At 42.2% G+C, this 23,887-nt stretch overlaps 1 long non-coding RNA gene across 2 annotated transcripts; it reads right to left on the bottom strand.

The window, feature by feature from the left end:
* Nucleotides 1–992: 992 nt before the first annotated feature.
* On the bottom strand, nucleotides 993–16,896 carry LOC129627315 (uncharacterized). Of its 2 annotated transcripts, none has more exons than XR_008702547.1 (4): nucleotides 16,628–16,896; nucleotides 5,292–5,401; nucleotides 4,609–4,764; nucleotides 993–1,185 (listed from the first exon to the last, which is right to left on the bottom strand). It is a non-coding gene; the product is annotated as an uncharacterized LOC129627315 (long non-coding RNA). The 2 variants fall into 2 exon arrangements; XR_008702548.1 differs by having other exon boundaries at nucleotides 4,609–4,759.
* Between the last annotated feature and the right edge of the window lie 6,991 nt (nucleotides 16,897–23,887).

The following is a 23,887-nucleotide window of genomic DNA, read 5'->3' as shown; positions in this document are numbered from 1 at the left end:
TGAGGCCCAGACACCATGGAGCAGAGACCAGCTACTGCTGCTGTGCCCTTTTACGGGCTCATGACTCACAGAAATCCATGAGCATAATAAAATGGTTGTTGTTTTGTCACTCTGACTGAAACAGTATGTTACGCAGTAATAAAACCAGAACATCTATGAAGTCACTGCCAAGTGCAGTAGCAAACCTTAAACTTGGGAGATACACTTAGACTTCAGTACCAGGACCATCCTTTGCCAGCTGTGTAACCGTAGGCAAGTCGCCTATATAATTATTACTGCCTCATGGGTTGACTCAGAGAAGGCAATGGCACCCCACTCCAGTACTTTTGCCTGGAAAATCCCATGGATGGAGGAGCCTGGTGGGCTGCAGTCCATGGGATCGCAAAGAGTCGGACATGACTGAGCGACTTCACTTTGACTTTTCACTTTCATGCATTGGAGAAGGAAATGGCAACCCACTCCAGTGTTCTTGCCTGGAGAATCCCAGGGATGGTGGAGCCTGGTGGGCTGCCGTCTATGGGGTCGCACAGAGTCGGACACGACTGAAGCGACTTAGCAGCAGCAGCAGCAGCATGGGTTGACTGTACGAGTTTAACACACATAAAGTACAAGGTAAAGGATATGACACCTACTAACACTCACTAAGTGTCTGTCACCTGTGACTACTCTTCACCCACACCTTTATCACTGTACTTACTGTTGAAATTATCTACTTTTTTTCTTTCTCTGCCAGTAGGCCACAAGCGCCATAACACTAGAAACTATTTTTTTCTTCAAAATAATTTAGTGCCTAACTCAGGTTGCTTAGTAGACTACTTCAAATCTCAAATAATAGAATGTGTCCAAAAGTGGTATTTGTAAGTGGTATTACCAAAGTGTACCGTTTAATTATACCTGATTAACTTCTCTTTCAATTCATATCCACAGAGCACTTAATATGCAGTCAAGTGTTTTCACATGTATTGTCATAAGTCATCTTCTTAGCAACATTATAAAATCTCATTTTCATTTTATAAATGAAGAAACTGAGACTCAAGAAAGTTAAGGACTCACTCAATGGGAGTTCTGGTTCATCCATGCTGACTTCATCCCCCTCGCCAGCATTTCCTCAGGCTCATCAGCTGACGCAGCTGAGCCCTCAGGATCCCACTCTTCTGATTTCCCCTTCATGGACAAATTTTCATCCTTGGAGATGGCCAAAAATCAGATAAAGATTACACAAATAAATAAAAAGGGTATCTACTTTTTTTTCCTCCAAAACCAGACATGACAACTTAGTAATGACAGGTCTTCTTGCAAGTTCTAGAAACTCTTCCAAAATAAAAGAACAATGTTTTTAGCAATTTTGGGTTAAATACCCAAAGGTGAAGAGACACTTTTTTCAGTGTACTCCTTTATGGTTGAACCTCATATTTTCATTTTTCTAAGTGTTCCCTGTAACTATTATACATGGTCTAAAGGGAATGTGAAGGTTTAGAAAGATACTTTATAATCTTTCACAGAGGAAGGTGGAAGACACTGAGGAAAAGGCAAGGAAAATAGTTTCAACTTGTTGACTCATTTCATAGTCAATGAATGGCCTTGTTACTCCCTTAAGTGGCAGATCCATCAAGAAGAGGATATTCAAAATATATTTTAAATGCCATTTGATGGAGGAGAGAGGAAGTACTTCAAACAATTTCAGCAAGGTTTTTTCATACTGCTCCCATCTTGAAAACTATTTATATAAAAGAAAGCCTAAATACTTTTCAGTACTTTGAAAAAATATTATGACTAAGTATGAAAAGGGTGAGTTTCAAACTTCAAAAAAAGCATTCCCTTCTCTCAGATAAAGTGAACTTCACAAGAAAATTTCTACTCTTAAAGTGTTAGCCTGCTGATGATTTTGAAAGGTCAGAAATGAAATTAAATAGAATTTACTCATTATTCTTTGGTTTGGTAAACAAATATTTAGAGCATGGCTGCTCATGGTAGTTGCTTGGAATGCAATTTTGAGTCCTAGAAATATCATCTCTGCCCTCAGAGCTCTTACAGTCCAAGAGAAGAGGTAAAGCTTGTAGTTATTGCCAACTGGGATAAGTGCTATGAAGGAAAACTAGAGGTGGCAACGGACCATAAGGGAGGAGAATACTCTAAGCCATGGAAGGATCTGTAAGGCTTCTCCAAAGGGTGAAATTTGAACTCAGATCAGGATGGTGTATTAGTTTCCTATGGCTGCCATAACAAAACTCCACAAATCAGGTGCCTTAAAATGACAGAAGTTATGGAAACATCACAGTTATGGAAACTAGAACTCCAAAATGAAGGTGTCAGCAGAGCCCCAATCCCTCTGAGACTCTTCCTGGCTTCTGGTGGTGGTCATCAACCTTTGAGATACCTTGACTTGCAGCTGCCTCAGTATCTGCCTTTATTGTCACATGGGTTTCTCTCTGTGTGTCTCTCAAGACCTTCTTTTATGGACACCTTCATATTGGACCAAGGGCCCACCCTACTGCAGTAAGACCCCATCTTAACTAGTTCATCTGCAATGACCCTATTGCCAAATAAGATCACATTCTGAGGGACTGGAGACCAGAACTTCAACATACCTATTCTGGGGACACAATTCAACTCACAACAGATGGTTAGGAGCTAACCAGGAGATGATAAATGAGCCAGAGGGAAGGGTCTGTCAAATGTCCTATGGCAGGAAGGAGGGTGATATTGGGGGAACAGAAAGAAGGCAAGATGACATTACCCCACAGTCACACTTCCTTTTGGCTTATCCATGTGTGATGATCTTTTCTCCTGATGGCTCATCAAAACTGTAATGATGGTTACCTTGATCAGAATCCAAAGTGTAAGATATAAACCTGACATTTCTCTATGTTTCTGAGATCCTCATGAGAAAAAAGTCCCTAAGGATGGAGCACAGAGGTTTTCCTGGATAATATTTCTCTCAGCAGCATTGACTGAAACATAATTTAAAATAGTTTTCCTTTTATAACTTCAGGTCCTGGGGGATTTCATGTGTAGCTTGAAGTCTCTGAATAAATGACTAAACCAAGTCTCATTAAAAACAAAATGGAGATGAAAAAAAAAACACCTTGATGGTCTCTTTCATGGTACAAAATAAGCTAGTTCCCAGAAGGCTGTATCTAAATGAACATCCACCCTTATTTTTAAGACCAACCCACATCCTGATTCTGTGGTCATTCACTTCTTTGATTCCAGATCAACTCCAAAACCAATTGTAAGACCACAAATCAAGATGCAATGCCTGGTTAGGCAATTCCTGTAAACCCATCGTCTGCTTACAGCATTTGAAGTTGCAACAGATCCCCAAGGATGGGGAAATTAGATAGTTTATGCTGGACTAATGAAGAGGGCTGGAGTATCAAAAAAGTAGTGGGCCACAGAGTGAGTACCTAAGAGCTGGATCCAATTCTGGGTTATTGTCCTGGGGGGAGTGGGCGGGTACATATGTGTGTAAGCATCTGTTCTCCAGACCACAGTTGACTTTGAAACAGGTTCTTCTAAGAAGTTACACTGGACACTGAGAGAGAACATCATGTATTCTCAGGTCGGCTTTTCCTGGAATATTCAACACAAGTAGTTTGAACTCCAACCTGTAATGTATTTGTCTCCCATTAACAAACTTGATTCAACTTCCAGGAGCTCAGGCACAAAAGTAGCCTGCCATCACTGACTCGATGGATGTGAGTCTGAGTGAACTCCGGGAGTTGGTGATGGACAGGGAGGCCTGGTGAGCTGCGATTCATGGAGTCACAAAGAGTGGGACACGACTGAGCGACTGAACTGAACTGAACTGAAGGCTTGTTATTGACACGAAATCCAAAACTGATTTCCTCCCAACTGTGCCAGGTATTGTTGGACTGAGATCACAGGACCTGACTCTTTGTAACTCAATCCCCCTTTCTTTAACTGGGCATAACCTGTGCCCTGTGTACTTTAGGGTTATTGAAAGGACGGAACAGGTTAATTATGGGAAAGCATTTTGAAAATGCCATGAACACGTAAGTTCTGGTGATTGGTTCCATTCCCTCCAAGCGTCTCTCTGAAATCAGTTCCTCCCGGTCAGCCTTGGCCTCCTTCGGTTGCCACACACGTGCGTGCGCACGCGGGTGCACACACACACACACACACTGGGTCAGAGGAGGATGAGCCGAGCATCCCTGTGGGTCCCCACGGCCTTCTTCCTGCTCCCACATCTGTTCTCTTCCACCGTCAGGTGTGTCACCCACAGCTGCACGTCTTACTTAGCCCAGTGGTTGTCAACATTACAATTACTGAGATAATTTTTTGAATTACCAGTGCCTGGACCCTGGCCCAAAAGCTTTGATTTAATTGGTCTGGGCTATCGGTAATTTACTAGAGCACTCCTAGTGATTCTAATGGACAGTCCTGATAAATTTTTTTAATTACTGCCTTAGAGGCTCACAAACAAAAATCACAATAATAATAAATATTTATTGGGCGATTCCCACGTGCCAGGTACTGTGATAGGTATTTTAACGCATCACCTCATTCAACCCTCACAACTGCCCTCTGAAATAGGTGCTTTTCCTCTCCTCTTCCCAGAGAGAAACCGGAGCTCGTACAGCTTACCTGCCTCATTCTCCGGCACGCAGCTAATCCATGGGGGACGGGATTCAGACTCCATTCTGTTTACATCAGAATCCAGGCAAGGTTGATCACCAGGACACCGAAGAAGCCACAGAGTTAGTAAATGAGCTCGGAGATCCCTGAAAAATCTGACCTTAACTAGGCAAAGAGAGGAGGTGAAGAAATTTGTCATACCAAATGAACTTAAAATGCAAAGGCTTTCTGACACAACATCGTTAGAGCATTCTTCTTTCTCACATTTCAAATGTACAGTTGACCCTGGAATATATTAAAGATGTGGGTTTCATTTAATTTTATGTTGCATTCCATAAAGCGGTATCTCACTCTCAGATTTCATAGTCCAAAGAAAAGCATAAATGATGAGGTTTGGGGGAGGGAAAGTGCCCAGGGACCGCCAAATCTTCCTCAGTTAAGGGAGATATCCCTTTCCTTCTCTCTCCCCTATCTCCCCACAAGCCACAGTAATCCATAATAAGCTTAGACCATCCATAAGCTGTAGAATCTCTTCTTTCTGTTATGGTTGGAACAAAGCCCATTCTCATTAAAATAGTGAGGTTCTGTGGTTTTCTAATTGTCCTCACAGAGCACTGAAGAGTCCTGAGGGTCCTCCCAGGTTGGGGGACGGGGGAGAGGTGGTAACTTAGAGGAGAAGAAGTAAGACTGACCTGGAGATGGGGGAGGCTCTCCATCACCGCTTTACCAGAGCAACTCAACTTGTTTTTCCTTGACCTGGTAAACTTCACATAAGCTTGGGCTTGAAGAACGGACTGTCACTCTGTTGAAAAGAAAGTTTGGAAACCACTATACTAGTTAAGTTCCATGACCCAGACCTTACCTGAATTACCAGTGTTGGAATAATTGGATTACAACAAACCGTGTGAGCGTGCTAAGTCATTCAGTCACGTCCAGCTCTTTGCGACCCCATGGACTGTAGCCCACCAGGCTCCTCTGTCCATGGGATTCTCCAGCCAAGAATACTGGAGTGGGTTGCCATGCCCTCCTCCAGGGGATCTTCCCAACCCAGGGATCGAACCCGAGTCTCTTACATCTCCTGCATTAGCAGGTGGTTTCTTTACCACCAGCAACACCTGGGAAGCCCACAACAAAATGTACTTCACCCTAAACCTGTACTGAGCTAATGTGGATGATTCAGGAGTTGCTGCAAGGTCTTATTATGGAAGTGGTGGTTAATAGAAGGATAGTACCAGCATTAACCACTCCTGGCTCTCCCAATATATTATATGTACATATAGTAAACTCTCCAAGTTGCTCTTTTTTATTTTCTTTCTTGAAGTATGGTTGATTTACAATATGTGTTAGTTTCAGGTATACAGCAAAGTGATTCAGTTATACACATGGGTGTGTGTGTGTGTGTGTGTTAGTTGCTCAGTCACGTCCAACTCTTTGCAACCCCATAGACTGCATCCTCCGGGCTCCTCTGTCCATGGGGATTCTCTAGGCAAGAATACTGGAGTGGGTTGTCATTTGGGATCTTCCCAAACCAGAAATCAAACCCAGGTCTCCTGCATTGCAGGAAGATTCTTTATAGTCTGAGCCACCAGGGAAGCCGAAGAACTGATGCTAAAGCTGAAACTCCAATACTTTGGCCACCTGATGTGAAGAGCCAACTCATTGGAACAGACCCTGATGCTCAGAAAGATTGAGGGCAGGAGGAGAAGGGGATGACAAATGATGAGATGGTTGGATGGCATCACCAACTCAATGGCTCTGAGCTTGAGCAAACTCCGGGGAGATGATGAAGGACAGGGAAGCCTGGCATACTGCAGTCCATGGGGTTGCAAAGAGTCAGACACAACTTGAGCAACTGAAAAACAACAACATATGTATCCTTTTTTATTATTTTCCATGATAGTTTATCAAAGATCAAAGTCACTCTTGATAGAAGTTGAAAGGACCTCCACAGCAAGAGGATGGGGAAGCGTCATCCTTTCTCCGGGGCTCGGGAGCCTCGGGCAACCTTCCTGTCCTCTGAAAACGTGGCAGCAGTAAGCGACCAGGACCACTCGGGGGCAGCGGCTGAGGCAGCTGCTTTGGAGCAGGCTGCGCACACCGTTTTGCCAAATGGCATTGCATAATTTTTTCCCCAGTGTTCAAAGTGGAACTGTTAGTAGTAGTTTTTAAATAACACTTATGCCATTTTCTGATTATAAAAGTAATATTTTCAAAGGTAATTGAGTTCAGACTGTTTCTGCTTACTGCTCATATCTCCGAGGCCAAGAATGACAAAATCTGCCTTCTTATTACAAACGGGGGGGAGGGGAATTATAGGGAGAAAAACAAATTACTATTTCAACAAACTAACCTGCAGCCAAAAAACAAATTTCTTTGTGTACATGGATGAAATTAAGCTATGTAGATGCCACAGATATTTTCACTTCAGTAAAAACTTCCAAAAGAACGTTCTTTTTATCGATGCATGCTGCAACATACCATATAGGCACACTGGCCTTTGTTCAATCATTCTCTTACTGTTGACCTTTAAGACAATTTCCACTTTGAGCTGTGATAAATAACATTGTGATGAACATCTTTGAGCATAAATTGGGGCCTGCACAGAAGGCTGTCCCCCTGCGTAAGTCACAGGAAGTGGAAACAGTAGAGTTTTTACACTATATTTTAATGAGATGCCCCTTCCTGGTCTCCTCCTTCCTTTCGCCAGTCCATGTTCTTTTATTCTTTGTGATCTTTCTCTACTTGGTGCCTTTAGCAATTTCTAGATATGCCTCTGGGCTTCTGTCCTATTTTCTTTTCAAAGATTCTTTGGGGGATTCTATTTTCATTCAGCTGCTTCAGGTGTCCTGGCCGTTAGATTTGAGCTCTTAATCGGGGATGGTGTCCTCAGAGCTGATGCAATCTCTTACCATCTCACATCCTATTATACCTTGGAAGCTATTCCCCAGGATCTTTCAGTACATAACTCGGATCTTACTTACATTCTCCCCTGCTTCTAATACTCCTGCATTTTCTAAGCATATATTAAAATGGGTAGGAAACAGGCTTAATAACACAAAGCTGCACTTTCTGAACTCTATCTCTTTCCCAAATCCCTTATGCTTGGAAAGTATAGCTTTGTATAATTCTTTTAAATCAGTGTTTCACTGGGGAACGTGGCAAAGTTGTTGAAATGTGCACTCATTGGCCTCCAAGTTGTAGTTCAATACCTTTCTATATTCTGCTCTTGAGCAAAACAGGCCCAACGATTATACCAGCCATCTCCCTATGGCTAAATTAAATGACACCAAATTTTAAAGTCTTTGGAAACACAAAGAGGTTTCAAATATATCCAAGTGTCTTCATTTCTTGATGATTTCACACTTTGGCACTTTCAGGCTCTGAAAGAAATCAGTTTGGGGGTTGTCTGTCTGTTTCAAAACTCTGATTTGAAGGTTGGTATCCTTTGGAAAGCTCCAGAGAGCATAGCATCCCCCAATACTACCTGACTGCCAACATTCCCACAACCAACTTCCCCACAACCAACTTCCCCAAACCATTACACCTTCTGTCAAAGCATGGGGCTTAATAACGCCAATGTCAGGGACGGTGGTCAGCGTGGACCCCAGTGAAGCCCCACAGCCTGGCATTCTAGTGGAGAGAATTCTGGACAAAATCGATGTTTCGCTGCTTTGCCATGGAAACCGAATAAAGAGTCCTCCCTATGCATAAACATATCTGATAAGATTACACAGAGCATTCCACCAGGGGAAACTAGGGTGATTTAAAATGCAGCCTTTCTCCTCCTGCTAAAAACTCTATAGCATCCATTTTAATGAGAAAATGAACCTGACCTGGGCTGAAATGTGGCCCAAATGCACCTGGATGACCATGGCAGTTGTTAAAACATTAAAATGCTTCAGTATCAATTGGTAGATAGACATCTTTCCATCATGCCCCACCCCCCACCCCCCAACATCAGGCTTCTCCCTGGGGGACGCCCCACCTCCTCAGGATCCAGCAACTAAAAGGTTAACATCCTCCGGCACAACTGGGGTTCCAGCACCTTAATCCAGCCCCACTGAGCCAGGGTCTATTCCAACTGATAACCTACTTCAGTAGTAATAAATATTCTGAATATTATTCTCGAACTAGAATATGTCAGTCAACCTCAAAGATCATGGAATATACATTTACTGTCATTTTAAGAAAATGTTATTTTATTCTCACCTTCAATTACTCAACAAATGTCTATTAGGCACCTGCTTTGTCATGAGCAGAGCACAATCCCACCTCCAGAAAACTCACAATCTAGTGACAAAGACATCTAACAATAAATAACTTCAACTAAATAACTTCAAAAAGTAACTTCAATACTGTGTAATAAATGCTACACATTTATAATAATGCAGCATTATTACACAGTATTCTTTATTACTTTATTACATTTATTACACAATATTCTTCTACAGGTGAAGAAGATGAAACTTCATGGGGGCGGAGGCAACTGTTATCCTGGAAAGGGTGTCAAGGAAACTAAACAGCCCACAGGAAAGCCTAGAAGCCAGAAGAGCAAGCATGTTCAGAGAGCTACGAATAGTTCACTGGGGATAGATGGAGGGAAGTGATGAGGACAGGAGCTGTACAGTTAACCCAAAAATGATTTGCTTCTACATCTCACAATTGCATTTAAGCTGAGGATAAACTGTAGTTGAGTCTTAAGTCATGTCTGACTCTTGTGATCCCATGGACTGTAGCCCCCTGACAGAGTCCTCTGTCCATGGGATTTTTCAGGCAAGAATCTTGGAATGGGTTTCCATTTCCTTCTTCGGGGGATCTTCCTGACCTGGGGATTGAACCCATGTCTCTGGCCTCTCAAGTGGATTCTTTACCACTGAGCCACCAGGCAAGCTCTGTAGTTGGTGATGCTCTTTTTTGGGCATCTCAGAGAACTTGAGTCTCAAGTTATAGTCAAACTTACCAAGGTTCTGCTATTTCATTCTCAAGATGGCTCTGGAAGCCCACCAACATCCCCTTGCATAGAAAAGCCATCAACTACAAACAAGAAGAGGCACAGGAAAGAGTGGAGAGTTGGCTCCTGGTGGAGACAGGGCCCTCGCCTTGCCTTTTCCAGACTGACGGCCCCCACATAGTGCCTGGCACTCAGCGAACGACTGTTGAAGGGATAAATGAATGAATGCATGGGGAATATCTCACAAGGGCAGTTTGGGAGATTGAGCTCTCACTAAGCGCCCCATAAGTGCTTGACCAATACTTTGGCCACCTGATGCAAAGAGCTGACTCATTTGAAAAGACCCTGAAGATTGAGGGCAGGAGGAGAAGGGGACAACAGAGGATGAGATGGTTGGATGGCATCACCAACTCAATGGACATGGGTTTGGGTGGACTCTGGGAGTTGGTGATGAACAGGGAGGCCTGCCATGCTGCGGTTCATGGAGTCTCAAAGAGTTGGACATGACTGAGCAACTGAACTGAACTGAAATGAAGTGATCACAGCAATTCAATAGTACTGCTTCCTGGTAAGACTGAAAGCTTTTAATACACATTTCTTTTTAATCAGAAAAGATCAACATCTTGTTAATCGTCTCCACCTCAAAACTGTTTTCACTCAGTTTTTCAAAGCCAGAACCTCATGATGAATTTTGAAGTCTGAGGGAAAGGGATTCGTGAGAGCTTGGTCACCGTTTCACCCTCTCCCTCGCCTATTCTTTCTTGCCTCCCAGCCCACCTTGCCTCTCTGTCCTCCTTACACTTATGTGGCTGATCTTCTAGGATTACCAACTTGTGCCAGTGTTCCCTGGACTTTTGTGGGTTTGGCACTGAAAATCCCACATCCCCGGACATTCTTCCCCCCCAACTCAGGCCCAGGCGAAGGGAACAGTGTGTTATCCTTTTGATGAAGAGATTCTTTTTAGCCTGGAGACATTCCGAAGACAATAGAACGCTTTAGTCACTCAAGTGGCAGAGAATCGTTAGCGGGAGAGAACTTTCAAAGCCTTGATCTGAATCCAGAAAGAGGAGTATGAATTTGCCAGGTGAACAAGGCAGGGAAGGTCATTCTAGGAACGACCAGCAGAGGCCTGGGGGTGATTCCATCTGAGTGAAACAGAAATCCAAAGAGCAGCAGGAGGACAGAAGGGAGGAAGTGGAGAGATTGCTAATTCCGGAGCCAGATTTTTTAGTAACAAGACAGCAGGTAACACACATATTCATAGGCAAGTCATAGTTGCCAAAAAGAAAGCCTTTTGACTGCCAGTTTAGATTAGCTGTGCTCCTGCTTTCATCCGTTGCTGTGAATAATCAAGAATTTGCAGAACTTCCCACTATCCCCAAGGGAGAGTGTGGTACGGATCCAGTCCCACATGTTATACTCATCCTGTTAGTGCCTACTGTTAATGTGAATAAATAGGAAATCTGATGTGACTAAACACCACCCCAGGCTGTGTGATGTAGCAAAAGGCTAATTTATTTTTGACCTACTACTTATGTGTGAACATCTGACTCAGAGCCTCTTGCCTTCTCTCCAGATACTCAAGCAGCTAAGTTGATGAAACACCTGAATATTATGCAGCAGAACTTGGATTCATTTCTTCTCTCTTCTAGCTCTTTGCTCTAAACATCTGTTTTCCCCTGCAGAGGCCTGGATTCATCAGCAGAACAATAACACAGCAATCCTACATATAACTGTATTCTTGACAATGAAACTTCAATGCCTGCAGAGTGCTCTACTGGATGCTCTATGACTTCTTAATTACCCCGAAAATCTAGTCACTGACTCTAATGTTTCTGTATGTTACCACAGTCCACCAAAATAACTACCTGTACCATATTGATCTGTGCTGACTTTGCTGGAGTGGGTACCTTTGTTGCCTGCCAAACACCCATTCTCTTTTCTTCCTTCCTAACAGAGCCATAATTTTGCTCAGGTGTAACATAGCCAAGTGCCTCGGAGGAAGGTGACTCCCACCAAAGTCAATCCCACCAAGGATGATGCCACTGTTTTTGGAGTGAGTGGATCAGGCACAGGCTAATAACCCAGGGATGGCCAATGAGATGCAAGAAAAAGCCTGCTAAGACTCCGCCCTCGTTCTCCATAAAGAGCCACTGGAAGGCTCTGTGGGTTGTCTTTTTTAAATGGCTGCCTGGAATTGTTGCTGCTGTCTTGCTAATTAGCCTGAAGATGCAACCAGCACTGAGGATGGCAGAACAGAGACCCAAAGAACCACACTCCAGATCGTGAGCTTATGCCAGTGCTCTTGTCCTAAATACTCTACTCCTAGACTCTTTCTGAGGGATGATTTGTGTTGGGGAGGCGGGGGGTGGGAGGTGGGGGCTCTTGAAAGGTCCTAGACTTATTTCTTGGAACTAATTTGACTCAACTAACTCAATGCTAGTCCAAGAATCATTTTCATTAATTCACAATAGCTATAATCATGGTCAATGTCAGTATTTTTAGGAAATATTCATCATTGGTAGCAATAGGATATTCAAACTAAAAAATGTGAAAGGAAATAGTGTCATTGATAAAAAGGAAAATAGGAGCTTAAAGAGAAAAAGTAAAGACCTCTGAGAGCTCTTCTCTGTTAACAGAGGCATTCTGTCACCTGAGGTGTAATATATGAAAAACCCCTGAGATGAAAGCAGAAGTTAACTGTACAGGAAAGATGGGTTACACACAGGACAGAACCCACTAAGGTCCGGATAGTGACACTGGACCAAATGGTAGAATTGTAGAAACAAGGATGCTGGACCAAAATTAACTGTAAATTGATGATGGATATTAAAAGCCATGAGATTGTAAATCAACTATACTTTAATTTTTTAATGTAAGAAAAAATAAAAATAATCAAGGAAAAAGGTGAAAAGTGAAAGCAATGAAATATCCTTTGTGTCTGATATTGTTAGTTCCTGATCAATAAGACAAGTCTTTCAGCTACTTTTTCACTTTGGTGAAGGATTAGCATTGAGCCAGCCACACCGAATTATCCAGTGCCTCTCTGAAGACAGGTGGCCAAGGTGAAATATGCAAATTCCTGAATATCTGGAAGCTTTGGCTTCCTTACCTGTAATTAGAGATAATACATAATTGGAGGGTTTGTGGAGAGGATAAAGTAAGATGGTACATGTGAAGCCCAGAACAAGTGTTCTGTATACTGTAAAATCCCAATTTTTAAGTTCCTTTTCTCTTCTCCTCCCACCCCTAACTTGACTGAAAGGATCATTGTTCCCATGGAGTATTAGTGAGTAATTAGAGCCATAATTGTAGAGAACTATTTGATTTGGGGCAGCCATTCCCCACAGATGGCTACAGGCTGAACTGAAAGTCAGCTCCAGCTTCCTCAGCTCCTCAGAACCAAATGGTCCCCCAAAGGACTCCCCATGGATAGCCTAAGAAAGAGCTTATCTAGTATAATTGTACTAGAGTATAATCATTTGTCTCTATGAATTTCTTCACCACTCAATTAGAAGTGGTTAGGAAGAACCCAGAGCCTAGAACAGAACCTGAGCATAAAAGACGCTCAGCAAGGAAGGGAGGCATGGAAGGACGGGAGGCGTGAGGAAAGGGAAGAAGGAGGGTGGAGGCAACAACCAATCGAATGGTGATGTCTGGCTTCTAGACCTGGGCTGTCTGCTCTAAGTGTAATGCCAGCCCTAAAAGTGAGCTACATTTGTAACTTCATATTTTCTGGTAGCCACATGAAAAATGTAAGAAGAAACTGATGAGATAAATTTTAATAGGACATTTTACTTAGTGCAATATATCCAAAACACTATCATGTCAGCATGTAATCAACATAAAAAATGATCATGAGATTCTCAACTTTTTGTATTGTGTTTAAGATCTAGGGTGTATTTTACACTTATTGAACATCTCAATTCAGACTAGACACATTTCAGGTGTTCACTAGACACGTGTAGCTAGAGGCCTCCATATTGAAAGTATAGCTCCAGATTCTATCACCTTCTCACCATGCTTTTTCCATTTCAGAAGCCCTGCCTCCGCTGCAGCAGCCCTACCCACTCCCCTCCGTTATATCACTCCAGTCGATAACGTTCCTAATTCACTCTGACTTATGCTATGTATTCACCCCAAATCCCAGATCCCTGCCCTAAAATTTTTATCTAATCTGGTGCTGTTGGATATTAATTAAAGTGGCCAACAGTGCCAAGTGACAGCCTGAGTGTTAATAGATGGTGGAACAGAAGACTCTTTCTTCCCACAAAGGATTTTTCCCTATATTGGGAAAAGAAATGGGAATAGGAGTTTTAGCTAGCCCACTCTATGAAGGCACTTAATCAGGTCCCAGGGTACCCCCGAAGATGTGGGTAAGACAGAGCACAGACACTGTCATTTGCCTTCATGTCCCCAGCACCAAGCATGGTGGGGCATATAAAGAGGGCGATAAATACTGGCATTAAATGTGATTGATATTAGTTGAGAATAATAAGTGAGAGTTCAATCAGAGCTACTTAGGGAATTCATGGAGTGTGACTAACAGATTTCTTGGGATTTAAGTGAAAGAGTCAGTCTTTTATTAGAAAGCAGGAAATACAAAAATGACATAGTGGGAAAGAAATAAGATGGCAGAAATCCCTTAAAGTCCATGAATAAGAAAGCAGAGGGCATATGTTTAACATTCAGAGATTGTGGAAATGGATATTTATGTATTGATTCAACAAATATTTTTTAAGCCAGTCTCTGTGCTAGGCATGGCCACATAAATGCGAATAAGACATTAGCCCTGCCCTAAGGGAGTTCTAGACTAGAGAAGAGACAGATATGGAAATAAATCTGATGTTCCTACCTTCCTACCCTGTGATGTGATGAAAGGTATGCTAGAAAGGAAATATGTACAAAAATGGAATGTAGTCAAAGAGGAAGGAGTGAGTATTTAGGGAGTTCTAGGATGGCTTTATGGAGAATGCAACCCACTCCAGTACTCTTGCCTGAAAAATCCCATGGACGGAGGGGCCTGGTGGGCTGCAGTCCATGGGGTCGTTAGGAGTTGGACACGACTGAGAGACTTCACTTTCACTTTTCACTTTCATGCACTGGAGAAGGAAATGGCAGCCCACTCCAGTGTTCTTGCCTGGAGAATCCCAGGGACGGGGGAGCCTGGTGGGCTGCCGTCTATCGGGTCGCACAGAGTCGGACACGACTGAAGCGATTTAGCAGCAGCAGCAGCAGGATGGCTTTATAAAGGAAGAGAAAATAGACCTTGAAGGATGAGTAGTTGTGACTGGGCAAAGTACATGTACTTTGTACTTTGTACATGTATATGTACATGTACATGCACTTTAACATGTACAAAGGCACAGAGGCAAGAAAGTACATGCAACGTTCTACAACTGAGAGTAATTCAGTGTAATTGAAGCACAGCATTGTGTACTAAGTACAGGGAGGTTGAAGTTGATGTTGAAAATGCAGACTGAGCCCAAATCACAAAGGATCTTACATACTCTGCAAAGGGATTTGGGCTTTAGTCTAAAAGCAGTGTGAACTCACAGACACAGATAACAGACCTGTAGCTGCCAAGAGCAGTGGGAGGAGGGAAGCACTGAGAGTTTAGGATTAGGGGATATAAACTAGTATACATAGGGAATAAACAAGGTCCTACTGTATAGCACTTGCTCCTTGGAAGGAAAGCTATGACAAAACTAGACAACATATTAAAAAGCAAAGACATCACTTTGCTGATAAAGGTCTGTATAATCAAAGCTATGGTTTTTCCAGTAGTCATGTACGGATGTGAAAGTTGGACCATAAAGAAAACTGAGCACTGGAGAACTGATGCTTTTGAACTGTGGTGCTGGAGAAGACTCTTGAGAGTTCCTTGGACTGCAAGGAGATCAACCAGTCAATCCTAAAAGAAATCAACGCTGAGTACTCATTGAAAGGACTGTTGCTGAAGCCAAAGCCCCAACAGTTTGGCCATCTGATGTGAAGAGCCAACTCACTGGAAAAGACCCTAATGCTGAGAAAGATTGAAAGCAAAAGAAGAAGTGGGTGACAGAGGATGAGATGGTTAGATAGCATCACTGACTCAATGGACATGAATCTGAGCAAACTCCAGGAGACAGTGAAGGACAGCAGAGCCTGGCGTGTGCAGTTCATGAGGTCACAAAGAGCCAGACACATCTTAAGATACTAAACAACAATGACTGGATAGAACAGAGAACTATATTTACTATCCTGTGATTAAACCTAATGGAAAAGAATATGAAAAAGAATATATGTACAACTGAGTCATCACTTTACTATACAGCAGAAATTAACACAACATTGTAAATCAATTATACTTCAATAACATTCAAAAAATAAAAGCAATGTGGAACCAGTCAAAGTTTTAAGCTGGCACATGATGGATAGAATTTCCCTGCCCGCCTGAAGTTAGAAGTGATCATATGACTTGTTTCGGCCAGTGAAACGCAAATAGAAATGCTGGGTGGCACTTCTGCATAGATGTTTAAGAGCCCATGCATGCTTTACCACCTTCTCTTTTACTTCCAGCCAGTGACCAGCAATCTTAAGATACTGGCTTTCCTGTCAGACTCAGTTCCTGAGTGATTACAATGAACGACAGAGGACTTGTAGCAAGAGTAAGAAATAAACCTTTGTTGTCTTAACCATTTCGATTTAGAGGTTGTTTATTACTGCAGCAAAACTTCAGGCTATCCTGACTGATACAGCAATGGAATAACATGATCAGACTGATATTTTTAAAAGGCAATTGATGGCAACGTGGAGAATGAATTAGAGGTAGGAGAGGAGGTTAATTAAAGGCAAGGAAACCAACAGGGAAATACTTCAATAATCTAGTAAAGAAATGATAATGGCCTAAAATTAGAACAATAATAGTGGCGATAAAGAAGATGAGCTATACTTAGGAAATAATTAAAGAACAAAATCAACAAGAATTCAGTGATTAATAAAATGTGGTTTATAAATATTTTAGTCATCTGTTTCTTTATAACAAATTCCTCCAAAGTGTATCAGCTTAAAATAATGATAAATATATCATCTCACAGTTTTCTGTGGGTCAGGAAGTCCAAGAAGAGCTTAGCTGATGGTTCTGGCTCAGGATCTCTCAGGTTGCACTCAAGATGTTGTCCAGGGCTGCGTCATCTGAAGGTCTGATTGGGGTTAGAGGATCCATGACCAAGATGGTTCACTCGTATGACTGATAACTTGATGCTCACTGTTGACAGAAGGCTCCAGTTCTTTCCTAAAAGGACCTCCCCATAGGGCTGCTTGAGTATCTTTATGACATGGCCACTGGCTTCCTCCAGAGCAAGTGGCCTAAAAGACAATGAAATGAGGTGACACTTTCTCTCATAACATAACCTGGGAAGTCACACACCATCATTTCTAGTATATTCTTTGGTCAGACAAACCAACCATGATACATTGTTGAAGGGGACCATAAAAAGATTCATAGAGCAGAAGGTGAGGATAATTGGAGGCCGTCTTGCAGCCTGACTACTACAATGAACAAGATGGAAGTCAACAGAAAAAAGCTGACTCTGAGAATTCTGGCTTGAATGATTCAACAATGAAAGTAAGCATGATACAAGAACACAAGAGAAAAAATCAGTTTTTGAGAGAAGGGAGGAGATAAATAGTTCATTTTTAGATCTGCCATGTGGAAGACATACAGAGATGCCTAATCATCTTTTGAAATTAGGAAGTTCCTAAGAGAGGTCAGAGTTGAAGATTTAGGAACCAATGTTATCTAAGTGGTGGAGGAAGCCAAGGCAGAAAATAATATGGTCCAGGAAGGATGTGCAGAAAGAAAAGGGAAAAAATATAAAACCAGGAAAAGAACCATATGGAGAGAGACCTTCATTCAAGGAAGAGAGGGAAAGAGGAAAAGCCAGCAAATAACAATGACACAGGAAAGAATCAAAGAAGGAGGCAGAGAATGAGGGCTGTCTGGACAAGAAAGACAATAAAGGAGGCAGTTCAATGAACGTTTCCGCAGCAATGCCAAGTGACATGCATAAAGCAGTCAGTAACATGAGCAAGCCCCCTGAACTTCACAGTTAAGTAGACTGGCCATGTAGTAAACGGTCTCAGTAGAGGTGGGCTTGGGGGCTTGCCTAAATGCATTTTTTCACCTTGAGATTAGACATTTCCTCTTGTGCAATGGAGGTGACTTCCCTCATAACAGGTCCACAGTGTAGTATCATGAGTACAGAACAACCACAACTCCCCATTATATAACAACTGCTGCTGCTGCTGCTAAGTCACTTCAGTCATGTCCGACTCTGTGTGACCCCATAGACGGCAGCCCACCAGGCTCCCCTGTCCCTGGGATTCTCCAGGCAAGAACACTGGAGTGGGTTGCCATTTCCTTCTCCAGTGCATGAAAGTGAAAGTGAAAGTGAAGTCACTCAATCGTGTCCAACTCTTAGCGACCCCATGGACTGCAGCCTACCAGGCTCTTCCGTCCATGGGATTTTCCAGGCAAGAGTACTGGAGTGGGGTGCCATTGCCAACAGGTAGAAGGTACATTAATGAAAAACTCTTTATCACGGATGCACCATGCTCCATCCATGGGTGATGGAGAATGAATGAATGGGTCAAAGCACTGTCTCCTTTGCCCAGATAACCATGCCTTCAGAAAAAGCTTAGAACATTGATAATCTTCTTAGGGCAACTAGGAAGCTGTCTAGAGTTAAAGGCTAGAAATACCACAAATTAGAATCACCGGATGAAAATGATACAAGAGATCATCTTAATGAATTTTTCATTTTAAAGATAAAATAAGACCAAGGCAATGGCACCCCACTCCAGTACTCTTGCCTGGAAAATCCCATGGACGGGGGAGCCTGGTAGGCTGCAGTCCATGGGGTCGATAAGAGTCAGACACGACTGAGCGACTTCACTTTCACTTTCCACTTTCATGCATTGGAGAAGGAAATGGCAACCCACTCCAGTGTTCTTGCCTGGAGAATCCCAGGGACAGGGGAGCCTGGTGGGCTGCCGTCAATGGGGTCGCACAGAGTCGGACACAACTGAAGCGACTTAGGAGGAGGAGGAGGAAGAAGATTAAGTTACATGCTCACAGCCACATAGGTTTTTGTTTTATTTTTTTCCTTTTTCCTACACCTCAGACCAGGCATCTGGACATTCTGTCCAGTGCTCTTTTAACTCAATCCCATTTCTTCACATTCATGTGCACGCACTCACACACATATCTACAACTCTGACATCAGGAGAAAACGATGTTCAGAAATCTAATAGGCATCTCCAATTTAACACGGCTAAAACAAAGTTTGACTTTGTTTCTCCAAATGTGTCTCTCCCTGTGTCCCCGATAACTGTAGAACGTACACCCACCCACACCCTGGAAATCTCCCTTGATGTCTGTCTCACACCCTCACATCCCACACCTCATTTGTTAGCAAGTCCCACTGGCTCTACCTTCAGAAAATTCCCAGAAAAAGACCACTTCCCACCACCCTGGCCTGAGCACCTTGATTTCTTTCCCAAGCTGCTGCGGTGGCCACCTGGCCATGCTCCATGATTTGAATCTTCTCTGTCACGGTCGCAGCAGCCTGAGAAATTTTTATTTTTCAAACTGTAAGCCATGTCAAGCCATGCCTCTTCTCAAAACTCTCCAATGGCTTCCCATCTCACTCAGAACAGAATCCAAACTCTTTCCCATGCTCTGTAGCCCCCCACATAGGCTGCAACCTCATTTCCTAGAACTCTCAGACTCATTCATTTCACTCTAGCCACACTGGCCTTTTGGCTGCTCTTCAAACACCTTGAATTCATTCCTAGCTTAGAGTCTTCACAGCTCCCTTCCCTCTGCCTGAATGTCCTTCCCAGAGATTTTCCCACAATTCACTCCCTCACTTCATTTAAGTCTCTGCTAAAATATTACCTCTTCAGAGAAGCTTTCCCTGGCCAGTTTATCTATATGAAATAAAGAACCCTGCAAAGACACAGAAAGCAAACTTAAGGTTATCTAAGGAGAAAGGGGGTGGGGGGAATAAATTAGGAATTTGGAATTAACAGATATAAACTACTATACACAAAAGAGATAAATAACAAGGTCCTACTGTATAGCACAGGGAACACTATATTCAACATCCTATAGCAAACCATAATGGAAAAGAACATGAAAATATATATATATATAACTGAAATTAGAAACTAACCAGAAATTAACATAACATTGTAAATCAACTATACTTCAATCAAAAATAAAATAAAAGAGAGATTCCTGCCTCCCCAGCATTCTCCATCCTTTTATTCTGCTGTTCTGCTTCATAGCATGACCAACACCTGACACTGTTTTACACTTTTATTTATTATTGCTCTTTTCCTGGTGGAATTTAAGCTCTATGGAGGCATTTTGTTTACTAAAAAGTCCTCAATACCTTAAACACATCTGGCCCATAGTTCTTGTTCAGTTGCTAAGTCGCGTCCGACTCTTTGCAACTCCACGAACCAAGCTTCCCTGTCCTTCACTATCTCCCTGAGTTTGCTCAAACTCATGTCCATTGAGTCGATGATGCCATCCAATCATCTCATTCTCTAATCCCCCCCTTCTCCTCCTGCCTTCAATCTTTCCCAACATCAGGGTCTTTTCCAATGAGTTGGCTGTTTGTGTCAGGCGGCCAAAATATTGGAGCTTCATAATAGTTACCCCCAAAATATTTGTTGAGTAAATAAATTAGGATTGAATCCTGAGATCAAGAAATACTCAAATAGCAATATTATTTTTAGCCAATAGAAACTAAATCCAGGGAAGGACTTAGCAGAAACTGGAAGCAGAAATGTCATGGGCATTGCTACATTCGACATAGTTGCCTTTGGTTTTGAAGACAATGCATCACAGCAGCCCTGAAATCTTTGTCTAGGATCAAATCCCAGCCCACTAATATGCTCAGGAGCCAGTGACCCTGAAAAGACAGGAGGTGATATAGAGAAACCAAAACTCATTAACAGCTTGAAATTAATAGCTCTTGGCCTCTATTGTCAGTATTTACTGAGCCTCCCTCACTCCTAGACATCCTGGTGGGAAATTACAGAAATAAACTCAGTCACAAAGCAATAAAGGGCACTGCTATAAGGGATTCAAATCCTCTCATTCATTTATTCATCTTTTTCATTCACCCAGCACTTTCTTTGAGTGGATACTATGTGCCAGACACTGCTAAGTTAAAATCTTCTCTGAAATCAATAATGTTTGCTACTGTTTGTGTTCCAGTGATCATGCTTATTTTATCCCTGTCACCATCATATTCATCATTATTTCTGCCATGCTGGAGGCATGTGAAGGTCACCATTGGAACCCAAGGAAAGTTATCTAGATGTTTGCTGACTTTTGGTTCCTGTGATGGGGAGAAATGATGACATATATCAAGCAGTCTCACCTATACCTCCCAGAAAGTCATTTTATTTTGAGAATTGATCTTTCTCTCTTGAATCATAAAACCTAAGTTACCTGAGTTATAGAGGTGAAGGGGAACAATTGGACTAATTTCAGAGGGGAAACTCCATTCCCTTTGTCGTTGTTGCTGTTCAGTCGATCAGTCATGTCCACCTCGTTGCAATCCCATGGACTGCAGCATGCCTGGCTTCCCTGTCCTTCACCATCTTCTGGAGCTTTCTTTGTGGTCCAGCTTTCACATCCATACATGACTACTGGAAAAACCATAGCTTTGGCTAGACGGACCTTTGTAGACAAAATAATGTCTCTGCTTTTTAATACACTGTCTAGGTTTGTCATAGCTTTTCTTACAAGGAGCAAGCATCTTTTAATTTCATGGCTGCAGTTACCATCTGTAGAGATTTTGGAGCCCAAGAAAATAGTCTTTCAGTGTTTCCACTGTTTCCCCATCTATCTCCCATGAAGTGATGGGACCAGATGCCATGATATTAATTTTTTGAATGTTGGGTTTTAAGTCAGCTTTTTCACTCTCTCCTCTTTTACCTTCATCAAGAGGCTCTTTAGTTCCTCTTCCCTTTCTGCCATAAGGGTGGTATCATCTGCATATCTGAAGTTATTTCTATTTCTCCCAGCAATCTTGATTCCAGCTTGTGCTTCATCCAGCCTGGCATTTCACATGATGTACCCTTCATATAAGTTAAATAAGCAGGGTGACAATATACAGCCTTGACATACTCCTTTCCCGATTTGGAACCAGTCCACTGTTTCATGTCTGGTTCTAACCGTGGTTTCTTGACCTGCACACAGGTTTCCCAGGAGGCAGGGAAGGTGGTCTAGTATTCCCATCTCTTTAAGAATTTTCCACAGTTTTTTTGTGATCCACACAGTCAAAGGCTTTAGTGTAGTCAATAAAGTAGAAGTAGATATTTTTCTGGAATTTTCTTGTTTTTTCTATGATTCAGTGATTGTTGGCAATTTGATCTCTGATTCCTCTGCCTTTTCTAAATCCAGCTTGTACATCTGGAAGTTCTCAGTTCAAATACCGTTGAAGCCTAGCCTGGAGAATTTTGAGCATGACCTTGCTAGCATGTGAAGTGAGTGCAAGTGTGAGATACATTGAACATTCTTTGGCATTGCCCTTCATTGGAATTGGAATGAAAACTGCCCCTGCTTTGGCAATACTTTCCCAGTTTTAATTTAATACTCAGAATCAATAATAACCTTCGTTAGGATGATAATAGATAAATGAATGGCTGCAGTACCTGAAATTCTTATTTTCCTTCTGAGAGTTTGAGGTGAGTGGGTACCATAATCTTAGCTTTTCACATCATATTTTCAAATATATCATGATACAATAGAAACTGTAAGAAATAAGAAGATGCCAGCCGCTGTTGGCATTTAGAAATAGTCCGTGATGACACAAGAGAAATCAAATGTTTCCCTTCTGCAACATTTTTCAAAGACCTTCAGTCAGGCCTAATGCCTTCAGAAATAAATGAAGGGGAAAGATGGATTGCTGTGCTCAAATTTTGGCAAAGAAACAACTGAAAGCTAACTTTGAACCCATCAAACACCTCTGCTTCTGTCTGATCCTCACCAAGAACGCTGTATATTTCCTTCAGATTCTATTCTGACTTCTTCCAAATATCCATAGGACTTCCCTTCGCTCCCACGGGGATTTGTTGTCACTAAACTCTCCAAACATGATGCATTTATTTCCTTGGGCTGCTGTCACAAATTACCATTACCACAAACCAGGTGGCTTAAACAAATGGAAGTTTATTCTCTCACAGTTCTAAAGGCCAGAAGTCTGGGATAAGGGTGTCAACAGGGCCATGCTCTCTTTGAAGACTCCAAGGGAAAATTCTTTCTTGCGTCTCCCAGCTTCTGGTGGTAGCCGGCAACCCTGGCTTGTAGATGCATCACTCCAAGTTCCGCCTGGTCATCACAGGGTCTTCCCCCTTCTCTTTGGGTCTCTGTGACCAAATTTCCTTTTTCTTACAAGTCTTTTTGTCTAGGGGCCCATTCTAATCCAGTGTGGTCTCATCTTAACTTGATTATATCTGCACAGACACTATTTCCAAATAAGATCACATTCACATTCAAGGCATTAGGACCTCAACATATCATTTCAAAGGACATGATTCAGCCCACCAAAATGCCCAAACTTCGGGCCTTCTATTCTGAGAAAATCCCATCACTGGCCTTCCCTCTTTCCTTCCTTTCGAAAGATGAAGTGAGAGTCCTACATTCAAAAGATTTAGACCTACCTAGTAGGAAGATTCAGAGTACATATAAATCACAAAACAAGGCAGAAGGTGGTAATTGCCATGAGAGTCATAAACACAGTGACACAAAAATACAGAGAAAAGAAATCAATTCCTGCTGGGGAGAATCAAGCAAGACATTTGAGCTTGACCTTGAAGACTGTCTTACATTTGGATTTTCAGAGATCAGTAAAAAAAATCTCCAGTTGAGGTGGGTGAGGCAAGAGTACAGAGGTGAGTACAGAGGCAAGAAAGCATTGCATGTTGATATGTTTCTCGGTGTCAAGAACCCCTCCTGTGTCATTTCTACAAACACATTTCATAAATGTTCAAAGAAAAGAGATTAAAAGGAAAAGCACCAAAAAGCAAACTAACAAGAATCATCTCCAGAAGGTGAAAATTTCTTTTGTGGTTTTATATTTTTTCTAATTTTCTTCAATGCTTTATGCCTTTTTCTCTTTTTTTGCCACACTTTGTGGCATGCCAGGATCCTAGTTCCCTGACCAAGGATCCATCCAAACCTGTGCCCCCTGCAATGGACGTATGGAATCCCAACCACTGGACCCTCAGGGAATTCCCTGAATTTTTTTAAATATCATGTATATATATATA

Source organism: Bubalus kerabau, chromosome 14, assembly GCF_029407905.1.
Source record: "Bubalus kerabau isolate K-KA32 ecotype Philippines breed swamp buffalo chromosome 14, PCC_UOA_SB_1v2, whole genome shotgun sequence".
Taxonomy (NCBI): domain Eukaryota; kingdom Metazoa; phylum Chordata; class Mammalia; order Artiodactyla; family Bovidae; genus Bubalus; species Bubalus kerabau.
This window is presented reverse-complemented; position numbering and strand designations above follow the sequence as displayed.